Genomic DNA, 18,348 nt, shown 5'->3' with positions numbered 1-18,348 from the left:
CCAGAGGAAGGCAACTAAAATGATCAAGGGTCTGGAGAACAAGCCCTATGAGGAGCAGCTTAAAGAACTAGGCATGTTTAGCCTGCACAAGAGAAGGCTGAGAGGAGACATGATAGCCATGTACAAATATGTGAAGGGAAGTCACAGGGAGGTGGGAGCAAGCTTGTTTTCTGCTGTCCTGGAGACCAGAATATGAAACAGTGGCTTCAAACTACAGGAAAGGAGATTCCGCCTGAACATCAGGAAGAACTTCCTAACTGTGAGAGCTGTTTGGCAGTGGAACTATCTGCCACGGAGTGTGGTAGAGGCTTCTTCTTTGGAGGCTTTTAAGCAGAGGCTGGATGGCCATCTGTCGGGGGTGCTTTGAATGCGATTTCCTGCTTCTTGGCAGGGGTTGGACTGGATGGCCCATGAGGTCTCTTCCAACTCTACTATTGTATGGTTCTATGAACTCTCAAACATTAAACTTTGCTACAGCACAAAAAACACAATACGAGCAATGAGAACAAATTGGAAATTTATTGGCCACAACTTCACTGCATAGACTCAGATCCCAGGCAATCAACCAGCTGTTGGCTGATGACCTTAACTCTTCTGTCTACTGCCAGTGCACTCAGGGATGTCTGTTTTAGAACACAGGGGCATCCGCCCACTTCCTATGGTCTCCACCACCAAGGAGGTACTAGAGAATAGCTTCAGCCTCACCTGCACAAGACCTGCACAAGGTGCCCACCTCTTCAAGTTGCCCAAGGAGACCTCCATCACTAATCCAGCCAAGTTGGAAAGTCCTTCCCAGATCCAAGATCTATGCTCAACTTCTCCCAACAGTTGTGATGACAACAAAGTCAACGTTATAACCCATTAGAACTGAACCAAGCAGAGGATGGGTGGCTGAGTGGAATGCTTCTCTGGCACAAACTGCCAGAAGTTTGCGGGCATGCTCCTAGGCAAACCTGACTGGAAATATCTGGTTGAATATTTGGGTGTGATAGTTATATCAGCTCGCCAGTCAGTTCAAACCAAGAAGTTAATTGGTTGATTACCCAACCACCACAAGGGGACCTGAGGCTCCAAAGCCCAGGATCAATGGAGGAAGGGGAGGCATGGCTTACTCTCTGCCCCAACCTGCAACCAAGTCAAGGGGAAGTTGTACAGTTGCCTTTATCAAAACTAAAGAAATTGTACATCTTATGCTTTATATTAATTGGAAGTTACAGTAAAACAAATGGGAATTAGCTCTGAATCAATATGCTAAGGGTATGAAACAAAGGGTTAAGGCAAACAGCATCAAAATGAAAAAATCACTTACCAATCTGCTTTTGTTAGAGCTCTCGTATGTTACAGAATGATCTCAAACTGTCTCTATAGTTCAGTTGAAACTGCTATTCCTTGGTGCTTCCTCTCAAACTACTACTTCTTGTCAAGTAGATTTGTCCTTTTTGTTACATTTTCATTGAAAACACACAGAGAGAACTCATATCACAAGCAAGAAATGGGCACTGCTTCATAACATGCTGCTTATTAGTAGGAATTTCTTTACAAAAACACAAACCTAGTGTACCTGATGATCATCCTGCTACCACCTGACTTGGAAGGGGCCAGGCTGTGGCGCAGGCTGTTGAGCAGCTGCAATAAATCACTCTGACCATGAGGTCATGAATTCGAGGCCAGCCCGTGGCGGGGTGAGCACCTGTTAATTAAAAATAAAATAGCCCCTGCTTGTTGCTGACCTAGCAACCCGAAAGATAGTTGCATCTATCAAATAGGAAATAAGGTACCACTTATAAAGTGGGGAGACAAGTTTAACTAATTTACGACCTGGAATGAGGAAGTGTCGTCAGAGTGGATGATGAAGCAGCTGTTCCCCCCTGTGGCCAGAATCGAACATCCCCTCAGAAGAAGGTTAAATTGCCTCTGCGTCTGTCTGTCTCGGTCAGTTTGATGTGTTTATGGGCATTGAATGTTTGCCCTATGTGTGTATAATGTGATCCGCCCTGAGTCCCCTTCGGGGTGAGAAGGGCGGAATATAAATACTGTAAATAAATAAATAAATTCTGAAAAGGGAGTGGAAGGAAATAAGCCCCTCTTCCCTGTTTGAGGAATGGCTAGGTGGGGCCTTTCATCAAAATTCCTCCATCACCTTTTTTATTTGAGGAGGCAAAGGATAAAATACAACATTCATAATGATGACACAAAAGTAATATTTATATTTATTTTAAAACTATATGGATTTACATAATAAAAACATACTACATCAAACATATCTCAACATATCTTTCCAGCTTTTGTTGGTATAATTTTTAATAACTTCAGTAAAGTCAATTTGATTAGCCAAATCATTTTCAAGGCACAAAATTCCTAAATGATTAAGTTGCTTTTACTTAGTTGTGCTTCTTTGCCAATATTTTCAATGAATTTCTCAGCCTGCTGAATGAACTGAAGCAACAGTAATGGTGCTGCACAAAACAGTTCAATGGTGAGACAGATATCAGCGAATACTGTATATCTTGTAGGGTTTTTTTAAATCTTAAATTACATCCTAAAATGTGGATAATTTTAAAATACATAACATTATTTATTGTACTTTCTACTAGGGAAAAGATTTTGAAAACTTTTTTTGTTCTTACTGGAAAAAATGGAACAAGTGAAACCTCACATTTCTACTGTTTATTGAAGTGGACATTTACTGTAACATGCCTGCACATCATATGCCCCAATTTTGTGAGAAATGGAGTAATTAATAAAGGCAGACTTGTCTCTGTAATAAAAGAGAGTTGTAAAGGAACAAGATTGCCAGAGACAACCATTAATCTATTCAAGAATGTTGACATGAAAGCTACCCTTATGGCATGATCTACAATGACAGTTTTGTTTATTGCCACAGCTTGTCTGCTCTTTCCAAATATATCCTAATAAATGCTTACTGACGAAATCCATGACACCATATAACTTACTGTTTGTAGTGGTTGTTGAAATTGGTTGCTATAAATTATCATATACTACATAAATTCAGGCTCGTTTCATTTTGCAAAACATTTTAGAATCTCAGTGAATGTTTATTTTTAGAAGTTGAACCTCTTAATCTTAAATATGAAGCAAACATGCCACCACTTCGCTGCTAGCTTTTGCCACAAGAAATGAGTTTGATATAATAATCCTTGCATCATCTCTGTGCAAGCCTTCACTTTCTATAGTTCAAATTCCTATAACCTACTACTATGCTATTTTGGAAACTGTCAATCCCCTAAAGATCAAGCAATGGAGGTCATTTTTGTATCACAAGAAAGAATGCTCTAGGGGCTTCAGTTCTAACACATGAGCACATGACCACAGATGCCAGATTTTGTAGCTGTATGCATATTTTTAATTCTTAATCGAATCAAATCCCACTAGCATTGCATTTTGGGGGAAAATGAAGATGGGGGTTGCAAGTACAGACACTAGGAAACCCCCCCACACAATACACAGATAGGCCCTAGGGCAGCAACTTGTCAAAAATCGCCAATGCATAGCTTTGGAACAAGGTCCACAGATGTGGACTGCTATATATGATGGAAGCTTTAAAGTCCAAACAAAGTCAATGGGTATAAAGAGGCGGCCATCCAACTCTAGGGATTCTGTATCCATAAATACAACTATCCATGGCTTGAAATTTTTTTAATACAAAAAGCAAGCCTTGATTTTACCAGGGAAGTCATTTTACTACACCACTGTGTATAAGGGACATCAGCACCCATGGATTTTGCTATCCACGATGGATCTTGGAAACCAACTCCCGTGGATACAAAGGGCCCACTGTAAATGTAAGGAATTAGTTGATTATACAGTGGAAAGAAAAACAAGATATGAAAAACAATTTTTCACAGATCAAGGGTCTTTTAGAGCCAAACCCAGGGAATTACAAAGATTAAATTCAGATGGATTCAAAGCAAGCATATCTATATATATAAAAGGGTAATGAAATTTCGGCCTAGGACAAAACAACAAAACTACACATCCCAGAAACACTAAACTTGGCAGTACAACCCCTCATCCATGCCTCTACGTTCATACAACAACAACAAAAAAGAAAAATAAAGTCCTAATTAGAGGGAGAGGAACAATTGTTTTTATCCTATTGCTGCCAGTTAGAAGGCTAAGCTCCACCCACTTGGTCTCCTAGCAACCCACTCAGCCCAGAGCCACTTCAATCAGGCCTCTTCCACACTGCCTAGAAAATACAGATTATCTGATTTCAACTGGATTATATGGGAGTGTAGACTCAAGATGAGCACCAACCCCCTGAGTCAGACACGACTGGACTTAATGTCAGGAGAAAACCTTTACCCTTTACCTTAACTACCACCAATTCCTCAATACTTTATTTCCCATACCACCATACTTCGCCACGGCAACGTGTGGCCAGGCACAGCTAGTTCATTATATATTACCAGTGGTACTCTTTGAAAGAACGCAAAAACTGTGTATGAAACTTGGCAAAAGGGTAATTTTGTATTCTGAATTCATTTGGAATAAGGATACTAATGAACAAGTGTATAAAAAGAACTGAAAGTGTCAGGTGCTATATCCAATCTAACTTTAAACCATGCCAGATCGGGCCCGCTTTTGTGGTCAGGCATTTATCTTAATATCTAGGCAGGCTCATATTATAGTTAGTCCTTCAGATAAGAGATTCCCAAAACCATTTGAGATTATAAATCCTACAAACCAGGCTGTATACTTATATGTATATATATGTAACAGGAAGCAAATGCTTATTGTCTATGTCCTGGAGCAGATGCAGTTTTTGAGCAATCTTAAAAGATAGTCATATAGAATACATTAGAGTAATTGAATCTGGATGTTACCAGGGCATATGTCAATGTAGGCCAACCCTCTCTAAATAGTGCCATGAATACTGAATTACCCTAAACCGGTAAAAAATAATACTTGAAGTTTAAATACAAAGGCTATCCAATCTAACGTCTACTAATGACAACAGGCAGAAAATGCATTTGATTTAGTGTCAAATGTATTATTTGATTTTTATCAAACATGATTTTTGCTCTGTCTTCTGTTTCTTACATAGGAAAAAATTCCCATATAAGCTATGTATCCCATCCACCTATCCACCCCTATATCTATACACATGAAGATATAGGCAAACCTTTATTAGTAACCAAAGTGCAATTGTATTTTGACTAATTTATTATTTATTTTCTGTCTCCATATATTGGATGGTGCTTTTAGCTGTATTGAGTTTTAGAATCCACTGGAGACTGAACACTTACTGTATGTTCTTTTGTGGTGGGGGAAGGAAGGACAAAAGGAAAGGCCATAAGTTAAAGGAAAATTCCATTTTCATAATGGTTTTAATGTGTGGCTCCTGAGGGAATCCTGATTGCATTAGGAAAGTCTACTATATATGGGCAGGTTGCTGTTACCCCTGAACTCACTAAAAGCCATTCCATCTGTGAATGTAATAAAAGGCAATGAGAGGCAGATGACTGTATGGCTCTCAGTAAAAAAAGCAATCCAGTTGATTGCTGCTTCTAAAGATATATTTATGATCAGATACTTCCGAGATATTATCTATTTTAGTCTTAAAGTAAGGAGAGCATTAACGTGGTTCATCTGAAGGTGGGAACTTCCACTTCAATTGACAACAGATACAGCAACACAAATGATCTAACTAAGACAGCTCACAGGGAAGCTATTACCTGTGATAGCTAAAAACAATTATTACTCATGACCAGGCCCATAGCCAGGATTTTGATTCAGGGAGGGCTGGGATTTTGATTCGGGGGGTGGGGGTGGGGGGGGCTGAGTTTGAGTGAGGGAGGATCTACCCTAGCAAACCTTTTGTATCGTTATCCCAATACCCCCATGCATATGGGATATATTGAGCATGGTGATCAGAATATGATATGAATAAACATAACACTTTAAATAATAAATGTAAGGCTTTCTCGCGGACCACCCTGAGAATTTGGGGGGGGGGGGGCTGAAGCCCCTCAAGCCCCCCCCCCCCCCCGGCTACATGCCTGCCCATGACATAGGGGGAATGCTTCTGAACATCAGTACTAAATGCTGGAGACTAATAACAGCGGAAAGCTGCTCTTATGCCTTTCTTGTAAGGCATCTATCTGGTTTACCTCTGTTAGAAAGAAGATAGTGCTGAAGATGAAGTCTAGTCCAGAAAAACTGATAACGTGCAATGAAATTGCAGAAACCCTAACTGTAGAACTCTGTAGCAACATAGAATGGTAGAAGAGTAACTTTGAACACTGTGAACATCTATCATATTTAAATTGAGGTACAGTGTTCCCTCACTTATCGCTGGGGTTAGGCTCCAGGACCAACCGCAATAAGTGAAAATCTGCGAAGTAGGGACACTACATTTATTTCAATACTTCTACATTATTTTAGTAGTTATACACTATTTCAAGTCTTGATCAACCAATTGTGTGTTGATAAATCGCCTCCTTCTCCTCCTGTTGCCACTTGGGCTCCTTTTCTCTCCCTTTGGCTTCTCCTTCCTCCATTCCTTAGGCTGTAAATTGTAATTTTTTATTATTTATATTAGTCTTTTAGTGTTTATTGAAAAACCGCGAAACAGCGAATCCACGAAAAGTGAACAGTGAAGTAGTGAGGGAACACTGTATATTGTAGATGCTTATTATTATAAATCTAAGTTACAGAGCAGTAAAGCTTAAACTCAAAACAACTAAGTGTTGGAGACTGAGTCATGGTTCTGGGATCAACGACTTGCTTGGCATAAAGAAGGTCACACAGGGTTCAGTCCCCTCCAAGTAAAACTCAGAAAGAATTGCTTTGTTCCATACCAATTTGAGGTCACATTTTGTAACCTATGTAGAACCACCATGAGTGCAAGCCTGGAGGTTTAATCCTACTGTTTGACACAAGCATCCAACAATGCCTTTTTACCATGACAAAGACATATAGTTTTCCAGTACATGTTAGGGTAATTGAAGCCACCCATTACTGCAATATTTACTCCTTGGGATGTCATCCTCATTTTATTCTCCTTATCCAGCTCACCCCGAGGTATTGTCATCCACAGTGATTCTGTGGAAGAGCCTGCCTCTTTTGAGATTTCTGATATGGCCCTATGGCCCTTTGTGAGATAGGGCCCTATGGCCCGATCTTGTTTATCCACCAAGGAATGGGTCATTTCGAAGTTATCTTTTCCTTCTTCAGAATGACACATTTTTTTCTCTGAGATCCTTATTCTCCATCAAAGCAGAGCAATTGCCATCCTAAACATGGGATGCTGCTATCATGTCTCCACATTAACCAAACCAGTCTTTGCTTCTTTCAACATATTGGCTTCAAGGGGGCAAACCCATTCACTGAGAACCAAGAGTTCACTGCCTATCTTACTCACTACGCAAGGAGTGACCAAAGTGTACACTTTGGTCCATATCATTATTATTATCATCATTATTCATACTTTATCTCCCCAAAGGGGACTCAAAGCAGTTTGAAATAAAAAAACTTTAGTATAGAATTTAAAATATACAATTTTTTAAAAATTAAAACAGAATTAAACTCAAACAGCACTAAAGATCAGTTAAAATCAATTAAAACATATTCAAAGTTAATATGCCACCCCAGGTCATTCATTTATATGTGTGTGTGTGATATATTTATATCTATATCTATCTATATACATACAATTTAATTCAGAATTTATTTATTTATTTATTTACAGTATTTATATTCTGCCCTTCTCACCCCCAAGGGGACTCAGGGTGGATCACATTACACGTATAGGCAAACATTCAATGCCTTTAACATAGAACAAAGACAAGACAAGAATGCCCCAAAATGCATTCTAGGGAGCACAGAGGTCTTGTCGATAATTTCTGGGGCCCTCCTAGGTTCAAAAATATTTTTGTGGGCTTTTTAAAGAAAATTTTGCCTCAAAGATTCCAAAATGTTCACTGCGATGTGGCCTCCCAAGAAGCCTTTTTAAAAATCTGCATACTCCTCTAGAGGAATCTAGGTTTTTAAAAAAAATGTGGGAGAAGTCGCCGCTCTATACGATCTCCTAGAAGGCTAATGTGCATGATCTTTGTCTCTTAGTGTTGATATTTGCCCTGACGAAAGGCAAATTGAACCCTAGTTGTTCCATCCAGATAAAAGTGACCACACACTGACATTTACATACATATATTTGTCCCTCTACTGTGTTGCTTAAGGGGAAATATGGCAATATCTGAGGCTGAATCATCATGCAGCCAGGATTAATAAACAAACTGAAATGACAATATTGAACCTTCTAGTCCCTCCCCAGTTACATTAGCAAAGTTACATTTGTGGAGATTACATGGATGTAGAAGAAGGGTGATTGAAAGAGCAAAAAGTTTCCTTTCCTCTCCATCCAGTTTTCTATTATGAATTCAATGAAGTCGTTTCCCAGGCATAATTCCAATTCTAAAGTCCAGATGAGGACAATAGTTAAAAATAGCCTGAGCGGGAATTTCCAAGGAAAATCGCCAGATGGGGGAGAAATAAGCACACCTTCCAGCATTGAATTATCTCTTGCAAATGCCTCCTCCTCATTTACTTTTATTACAAGAACACAAAAAATAGAACTCAATTTTCAGTCATAATGTTCTACACATGTTATACTGACCATGTAATGCAGATTGAAACAGACTTGAGGCTGCATTGGCCACAATATCCATACTGCCAATATACACCACAGCATGTATGTAAGGGTATATTTAAAAGGTCTCAGGAAAATTCAGGTTCAGCCAAAAAAAAGTGCTGCACCAGATGCCAGTGTATTTGCAAAATGCAAAGTGCATTGTAAATATAACCCCCCAAACAGGGGATGCTGGGAAAGCATCCCAAAGGCATGGCTAGACATCAGGGGGCTAAGCAACCCCCAGGAATGGTTAGTAAATATTGCCGCTGCTAACTGTCACTTTCCTCTCAGTTTCTCCCAAACTGGTTCCAAGCTGCAGTATAGTGTCAGTGCAAATGTACCTGCAGATTCATTCATTGTGACATTGTCCTAGAATGTCAGCAGCTTGATGTCAACTTTTGATTATGAACCACTTTGATTGCTGAACGTAGGCATGTTTCAAAAGATCAGTTTCAGCAAATAGCAGGACCAGAAGAAATAGCACACAAATTATGATTTACAACCTCTTGTCTCTTATTTTTCTCTGTTTTGAGTTCTAATTACTATCTACGCATGTTAACAACAGAAATCTCACATGAGTATTATGTGGACCTTCTTTAAAAACTTCAAAAAAACTGGTAAGAGATAATGTTATGCAGTTGTCCTCAAATTTTGGTCTTCCAGATTTTTTCAACCTGTCCAGCCAATGACGAAGAACTGAAGTCCCAAAAATCTGGAGGACTTAAACTTGAGAACCGTTGATTTGAATAATCCCCTGATATGTAGTTTATTTCTCAGTTATTTTGCACAGTTTGGAAAAGCTTCTGTTCTGCAAATTTTGTATATTCTTGTTTGTCAATGAGGTTTTTGGCATATATTTTTTATAATTGTAAGCAATTTTAATTGATACAAGAAGCTTTGAATAGAAGTATCTGATATATCGTTCTGCATTTTGTACATAACATAGAAATTGTTTTAATTGAAAAAGGAAACTTTTACTTTTCTATCTATCTATCTGGTTGGAGTTACACTTGAAAAATATACCTGTTCTGACTTACATACAAATTCAACTTAAGAACAAACCTACAGAACTTATCTTACCAGGACTGCCTGTAATACTGAGTATGATATGTAAGCCAAGATGTCTGAAAAACTGTGTATAACAGTGCTGAAAAAGATTAGTATTGGTTATCGATAAAGACTTGTCAAGAAACAATGGCATTTCAGTGAAAGAGAATAATATTTGCACATGGATGTCTTTTACAAGTGTTATTCATATTTCCTTTTTATTTGATTTCATACAAATCTTCAGCAGTAATCTTTTAAAACACACCCATGTGTTAAAAGCCACATGGGTTGGATAATAGTCTAAATTGACATTCTGTCTGCAAATATCTCAAACAATGGAAGACATTTCAGATGTAGAAGAATTGCATCAGTATGTGTCACTAGTTAATAAGCCATTCCATCCTTTGCCACACATATTTAAAACACACACCTGCATTCATAAATGCACAGAATAAGCCTATAACATCTCTTGTTAAATCTTAACGGCATTGGATTTGTTACTTAGCACTAAAACCCAATTGGCCCATTTTCCCACCTTGTGTAGATTTTCTTTTCAAATTATTGATGGCAACTTGGCAGAAAAACAAGTTGCATTTAAAATGCTTAGGAAACAAATCGCAACATGCCCTTCATTCCTGTCACTTTGCTGCTCTTCATTATTAAAACTTCTGGACTTTGTCGTTATTTTCTTTCCAAATTACTATGCATATTTTAAGGGAAGTGTGCCTGCAAAAATTATTGGGAAGTGGCTATCTTTTGCCCACATGCTTTGTATTTCTGTGAAATTGCAATATATTTTAATGACATTTTCAGTATGAATGTCAAAATGATTTTACTATATCTTTGTTTCTTTGAGACAAATATACTATACTGACGAATGATATTAAAAAAGCTCTTGGTGGAGGTTACAATGAGAAAAAAAAGTCCTATTGGTACTGTATTCATTTGTTTTGACAGCACAGAAACTCTGAGCCAGAAGTTACCATGGTTTTGCAGCAATATTATTGTATCTGTTGTCTACATGACCTCCTACCTTTTCAAATGATAAGATACCTACTTCTGACAAGCATCCTGTTGATCTTTTCAGTGCTCTGATCACTTGGGCAGCACAAGCCCACATAGTCTAAAGAAGGCTCCCTCTTACATCAGCAGAATACATTTGGAGCAGAATGAAGCATCAATGTCTTTCAGTATACAATGTTTGGGTAATATGATAGCCACATACTTCTCCACATTTATCCCATTTACTTTAAGGATTACCTTGAGTATAATTCTATAAAATCCATCTTCTACTATGCTTCTACTATGCTACTATGCATGGAAACCTGTTGGCAATGGCTTGCAACTCCTGAAGTTAATGTCACAAATGATATGTGTAGCGCTGCCAATGGCATTTTGTACATGTTAACTTAAAAAACAACCAGGAGTACTATCAGAAGATATTAGTTTTAATATTATCCGAGCAAGAGTTTAATAATTTATCATGAGATCAACCTAGCCCTACCAATTTCACATCATCTTAGCATAAAACAAAGCTAATTAAAGAACACATTATGAAAGGGCAAATATTACTGCAAACTAACATTATAAACCTTTGTGGCATCTTAAAAGGTGGATGAAGACGAAGACGAATTGGGATAAACATAAGGAACTGAAGAATTACAGCAAGAATAATGTATGTGGAGAAATGAAAATTTGAGGAAATACTAAGTATAGAGCATTGATGAAATAAAATTTTGGAAATAATGGAGATGGACAGATTAATGTTTTTAATGAAAGAACACACAGGGTGACCTGAGACTCCAACAGACTGGAGATTGTTCAAAGACTAAGAAGGCATGTATCAGTGCCAGATAATTAAGCAACGGAGAAATTAAATTTAAGAAGAAAGGAACGCGAATTAGACTAAAGAAAAAGGAAAGGACAAAATAAAGAAAGATAAATATCAACAATACAACAAACTAGAAGAATACACAAAGATGAAGATTGGGAAGTCAAGAACCCCCCTCTCCCAACCATCCTACCCCTTGTCCCATTTCTACCTTTCTACCTTTTCCATTACCTACCTTACCTGAAACATCTACCCACACTTACTGTACTCCCTTATAGATTTTTCCTACTATCCTATCATCTCTATTGTTCTCCCACTTTACTTGTAAAAGAAAAATACCCTCCCCCTCTTTTTTATTTTCCCTAATAATATATATATATATATATATATATATATATATATATATATATATATATATAGTAAAGCTTTCACTATTCCATATACCTCTTCTATGTTGTCAGCCATTTCTAAACCGTTTAAGGTGTTGCAAGACTTTTTGTTATTTGGCCAAAAGAGACTAATAGTGCGCTCCCTCTGAAAATGGCCACCTGATTTGACATCCATACAAGTGGATTATGCATACAGAATATACGTGCTCCTTATGCTTATTTATTTTAAGCAACTTTTGAGATACCACAAGATAGGTGAATATTAATTTCAATAAAAGCTACATCACGCATACGTTTTGTTTTGTCCGCTTGCTGAAACATATGAAATGATGTAATTTTTCAATTGAATACTGAAATGTTTAGTAATGTGACCCACCATTCAACCAGACCTCACAATATACGAATGTTACATGATCACTGTACATGACATATCTGTGATAAGAACAATATGTTGTTTACCTGCTCTGTTTGTTTTTAAACCTTTCAAAACCTGGGTACAGTGAACCTGCATTCGTTCATATTTTGATTGGCTTTGGATTTAAAAAAAATATTTTTACAAATCCTTGCAATACTTTTAAATCAAAGTAGAAATTATCCAGTAGTGTAATTGATTTTTATTGTCTCTCGTGGTTTACGTTTCAAATTCAATATAGTTGTTCTCTAGTCAGCAAGTACAATTTTAGATATATATAGAGAAAACAAAATGACAGAATAAATGTGGGAAATTTTAACAACCTATAATTTCTTATTTTACAGTGTTTAATATTGATCCTGTCAATATTAGATACCCAGTACAAATAGTACTACAGTAACATGATGAGGTTAACAAAGTAATAGAAATTACTTTTCAGTAACATAATATTACAGATGGTATTTATACAAAATTGTATGATAAAATCTGAGTATCACGTTCTGCTAATTTATATGGCCAAACTGCTCTACTAGAAAAGAAACCTTTAAAAACAATGATTCTTTAATACTTGAATGAGTTTCTTTCTATAAATTATGTTAGATTAGATTATATTAAATGCATAAAAAGGGGAAGAAAAAAACCCTAAAATATTCAAATTTTCCTTGAGACAGTGGGCTTTTTGCATTTCAGTGTATGACGAAATTCCAATGCAAGTGTGCAGTATATCCAAAATTCTAATTCTAACAACTCAGGACAGACTTGCTTTCCTTCCTGATTTATTTCCAATTCCAAACATCTTATTACCACAGGAGACAAATCCCAAACAATATTACAGCGTTTAAATCCTCCAAGAGATTCAAGTTGGTTTACTCACCTAAGCGAAGCCAACACATTGCAGTTGACAAATCCTAAGACATATTTTAATATTGCTCTCTGTTTGAAAGGATAAGCCCTATGTGAACCCCAAACAAATCACTCTTCAAGTCTGGTGCAAGTTTGAAATCTTTTTCAAGCTTTGCTCATTCTTAAGTTGCTCAGCTGACAGCAAACGAGACACACGCATCATTGAAGAAATTCGCAATGGAAGTGGACACAACGTAGATACTTAACACTTTCTTTCCAGCTCCAATGTAAGGTTTATGAAAACCACCGCCCACACAGAAGATTTGCCACTGAAATCCTTGGCATCTCTGAACACGTACATCAGACAGAGTGGACTGACCTGCTGAGAGGGTTTCAGAGCTTGTGCCTCATGTGGAATTCTCTGGCCGAGTTTGAGGACAATTTCTTGTTTCTTTCTGCGGAGTCGTAGCCCAGCGCCAATTCTCAGTTTGTCTCCCAATTCCAAGAGTGGACAGATGGCCCGGCTGTCCTGAGTCTTTGCTGAAACGAGGCAAAAGATTTGCATCCTCTCACCCTCGCTCCCCCCGCTTTAGCCCCAAGCAGATAAGCCAGTGTCAGGCAGAGGGTGCTCACAACACACCCTTCCACCAATCATTTCAATTAGTGCCACATGAGAAGAGCTTCTGCTTAAAATCTGCTTAAGCAGGGGGCCAGAGGGCAGGGCAATCGCCTTTGCTCCACGATGACAAGAAGCTGCTATAAATACTGCCAAACAAAAGCCCTTGTCAAGGGCCCGGAATGTCATTTCCTAATGTAATAGAATTGTAAAAGCTTAAGATATATACGGACTACCCGGAAATTAAAGGGGCGGTGAAAGGTCTAATTGGGGAATGATGCTTCATGCACAGGGAAGCCACTTGTTTCTCAGAAATGCATCACTGTGGATTATTAGGCACTCATTTTTAAATATCTGCACCCAACTAAATAAACAGATATGTGTAGGTTTATGTTCACACATGTTCCACCCAATTACCATTGAGAGTTCATTGAAAAACAACCAAATTCCAGTCTAAAGTAGTGTCGAAAGCAGTGTATTTTTGTAAAGCTGGCTTTAAATGAGATCTTTAAAAATGAATGAATGAATAATGGCTTTCTTTAGAACATCTACATCATGCCACATTTCTTTTTCTTTTACTCTAGCTTTCTTCAAATCCCATATAAACAAACTCATCTTTAACAAAAAGCCCTTCTCCAACTGCTGGCCTTTCTTTCTAACCAGAACAAATCAAAACCCCAGGATGTGCAACAGTATCTGTCATCCCCATCCCTTGTTAACCTTCTCACTGCCAACCATTCCCTTCCAGGCATGGCATTTCAGATTTCAGCGGTGGAAACAAGATTTTTTTTTAGATTTAAATGCCCCCTTTTAGATATATTAAAGATACGACACTTGTTTACAGTTCAGTTTTAAGAATATTTGTTGTGTTATTTTCCTTTCCTTACATCAAGTAAATTAACTGTTACAATCAAATGTAATAAAAAGATAAAGGTTTCCCTTGACGTTAAATCTAGTCATGTCCGACTCTGGGGGTTGGTGCTCATCTCTTTTTCTAAGCCGAAGAGCCGGCGTTGTCCGTAGACACCTCCAAGGTCATGTGGCCAGCATGACTGCATGGAGCGCCATTACCTTCCCGCCGGAGCAGTACCTATTGATCTACTCACATTTGCATGTTTATGAACTGCTAGGTTGGCAGAAACTGGATCTAACAGCGGGCACTCACTCCGCTCTCCGGATTCAAACCTGCGACCTTTCAGGAGCTCAGTGCTTTAACAGACTGCGCCACTGGGGGCTCCCTCAAATGTAATAATACAGCATTGAAAATATTGTTTGATATTTTTTATTACTGCTGTTCTTTATTTATTTGGCATTATCAATGTGTATGCTGCTTTGCAAATAAAATTAATAAATAGTGCATCCTGCCAAAGGCTTACAGTCACACACATAGAGAATATGCATATACACAAGGGAAAAAATAATAAAATATAAAACTATCCAATAGCATTGTAAAACAAATTTTCCTAATAAAATATAAAAATACAGTATAATAGTAAACAAACTGACAATGCATGTAATCAATAAATTAAATTAAATGACCAAAAGCTTTGGAAAACAAGGTGGTTTTAAACTGAGATTTAAAAATAATGAAGAAAGGAGCAGTCTGTAAATGTTCAGGGAGGCAGTTCTAAGAGCTTGGAGAATTGAGAGAAAAAGGTCAAAATTGAGCCAAGGAATAGGAAATATTTGATTGGGTGAGAAGCTTAGAATTCCTAGAATTCAGATCTAGAGTAGATGGAAAAGAAATAAGGACTGAAAGATAGGGGCAGGGGATAAGGTTTTTGAGTGTTAAAATAAGAAGCTTGTATTGAATTCTGGGAGGAATATTTGGAAACCAGAGGATGATGGTGAGATAATGGAAGAACAGTCAAAAGAGGATTACAATAAAGACAGGAAATGGCCAAGACATGAACTAACGTCTTAGCAGAGGAAACAGAAGAAAAAAGGCTGATTTTGGCAATGCTAGAAATAAAAATTGACCAGACTTTGCAACAAAATCGACATGAAGAACTACACACAAAGAAGAGTTAAAAATAAATCTTTGGACCAGAGCAACTTTAATACTAGGGGTCACACATCACATACTCTTCTGGAATGCCAAATTATTGTAAACTTTGTTGGTTGTGAATATAGTCAGTTATTATGTGAAACTTGAATGGTCCACATATATAGGTGCACCTGATAACAATCATATGTGGTTCTCAATAGCAGGGGAAATAAGAAAGCAGTAGTCACCATCTGCTCGCCTACAGAAAACCATATTTAAATTATCTATTGCTGATGTGGTCTATCCAATGCAATTTTCTGAATCAGCACCCCAAATAACCCCAGGAACAGGACTAAAAGCAAAGACAGAAAGGTGCTCCCACTTCTAGGCACCACATGAAACAGCTCCACTTATGGGGCGGGAGAAGTAGGAGAAGCAGCAGTCAGGAGGCTTCTTGTTGCGCCTTTTGTGGGTGGTCAGCTTTTCTCCTCCCGATATCCCTGTTGCCTCTGCACTATAAGAGGGTGTAGTAATGGTCAGGCTGCGGACCATATTTTAGTTCTTGGGGACCATTGGTGGTCCATGGACCACAGGTGGGAAACCACTGATATAAAGAATCTTCACTGTCTGCTTTTCTTTTCTGGCCATTATTGTTTTGTTTTATTATTATTTCTAAAATAATTAGGGGGAGGGGTGTTTAAAATATGATCCACACCAGCTGTCAAATATGCTAGGCACACTACCATCCTCAAGAGGAAGATTATGCATGCCACTAAAAAAAAACTTATATATAACATTTCTAAAAAACTTCATCACTTGGATAAGTGCTGGATTTCTTGCTTTACTTACAATTATATATATTTTAAACATTAAGAACTCCTTCCAACCCACTACTGGCTGCATTTGGATTCAAAATTTGCGGTCAGCATTTCTAAGAGGAAGAAATCCATGTATGGAAAATTGTCCTTGCATACCACTAAAACATTTATTTTATCTATTTCATTTGATAAGCAAGAAGTGTCACCAAAATCAAACTATGTTGTTTAACTTATCATTTCTTTAATATGTCCTATACAAAATAATGGATTGTGCTATTTTCTTTGTCTGAATAAAATTTATTATTTATTTATTTACAGTATTTATATTCCGCCCTTCTCACCCCGAAGGGGACTCAGGGCGGATCACATTATAACACACATAGGGCAAACATTCAATGCCCATAAACACATCAAACAGAGACTGAGAGACACACGCAGAGGCAAGTTAACCTTCTTCTGAGGGGATGTTCGATTCTGGCCACAGGGGGGAGCAGCTGCTTCATCATCCACACTGACGGCACTTCCTCACTTCCTCATTCCAGGTCATAAATTAGTTAATCTTGCCTCCCCACTTTAGTGGTACCTTATCTCCTACTTGATAGATGCAACTATCTTTCGGGTTGCTAGGTCAGCAACGAGCAGGGGCTATTTTTTATTTTTAATTGACGGGTGCTCACCCCGCCACGGGCTGGCCTCGAACTCATGACCTCATGGTCAGAGTGATTTAAGGCAGCTGCTCAACAGCTGCGCCACAGCCCGGCCCCTAGAATCAAAAATGTTTTGATTCTAGAGATAAAGATGTGCTGAGCCGAGCCATTAATTAACAAAGTAAAACTGGGCAACTGACCAGAATGGGAGGATTTTGGTACTGCTTAAGGGTAGGAAAAAAACTAATTACAGGGTTCATATGCCATGTGGCGGTTTTCTTTACCAGATGCATTAGGCGTCTCAAGAAGCTCTGAAGATTCAGCTGTAAAGCATATTAGGGTAAAGTAATAAAATTTGTTACATGAGTAGTGCTTAAATGAATGACATAGTTCAAACTTGCAAGATTGACTGGGTTACAAGAGATGTTGCATATTGCTTTGCATATTGAAAAGAAATGATGACAGGAAGTAAGGCTGGATCTACATTGCCATATACTGCAGTTCAATGCAAGCATGGGCAAACCTTTTTGCCCTGTGGCTGCCCTGTGGGGCTGCCTTGTGGGCCCTGTCACAAGGGCTGGGAAGGAATGCGGGTGGGACCAGAAGTGGCAAGGTTGTGGTCCAGAGCCATGGCCATGGCCGTGGCTGGAAGGTGCTGAAGCCATGGCCGAAAGGGAAAAGGCTGATGTCAGAAGGGAGGGCCTGGAGGACCTAGGGGTGGGAGAAGGAAGGGACAGGTTTCTCCAGCTCTTCTGGGTTCTGGGAAGACAGCAGCCTGCCTTCCCTGGGCCCAGAGGAGGGAGACAAACACACCTCTGTCAAGTGGCAGTGTGTGTTTGTCTCCCTCGGTCTTCTGGGCCCTGGGAGGGCAGGGGCTCCCCTTTCCCAGGCCCAGAGGAGGGGGAGAAATACTTTGCTGCCAAACACTCTCCAGAGAGCACTTGGCAGCAGCGTGTCTTTGCCTCGGCCTTCCTCTCAGCCTGGGGGCGCAACAGGCTGCTGTGATCGCATACTGAAAGGGGGTCCGAAACAGATGGGGGCTGGAACAAAGCGCCCAAAGGACCGTGTCTGACTTGTGGGCCTGGGTTTACCCATTCCTGGT

General features: G+C 38.7%; 1 protein-coding gene across 12 annotated transcripts in view; it reads right to left on the bottom strand.

The window, feature by feature from the left end:
* The window catches only part of LOC100552334 (poly(rC)-binding protein 3), a 240,269-nt gene that overhangs the window by 82,211 nt on the left and 139,710 nt on the right, over window positions 1-18,348 (bottom strand). For 7 of the 12 annotated variants that reach the window (XM_016994476.2, XM_016994477.2, XM_008113010.3 and 4 more), the window contains one exon: window positions 13,558-13,718. The exons of 4 other annotated variants lie outside the window; for them this stretch is intronic. The gene's annotated coding sequence lies outside the window, so the exon portion shown is untranslated. Of the gene's footprint in view, window positions 1-13,209; window positions 13,491-13,557; window positions 13,719-18,348 lie in introns of those variants that run through there. One more of the 12 variants, XM_008113008.3, reaches the window with a different exon arrangement.

Source organism: Anolis carolinensis, chromosome 6 (assembly GCF_035594765.1).
Source record: "Anolis carolinensis isolate JA03-04 chromosome 6, rAnoCar3.1.pri, whole genome shotgun sequence".
Classification (NCBI taxonomy): domain Eukaryota; kingdom Metazoa; phylum Chordata; class Lepidosauria; order Squamata; family Dactyloidae; genus Anolis; species Anolis carolinensis.
This window is presented reverse-complemented; position numbering and strand designations above follow the sequence as displayed.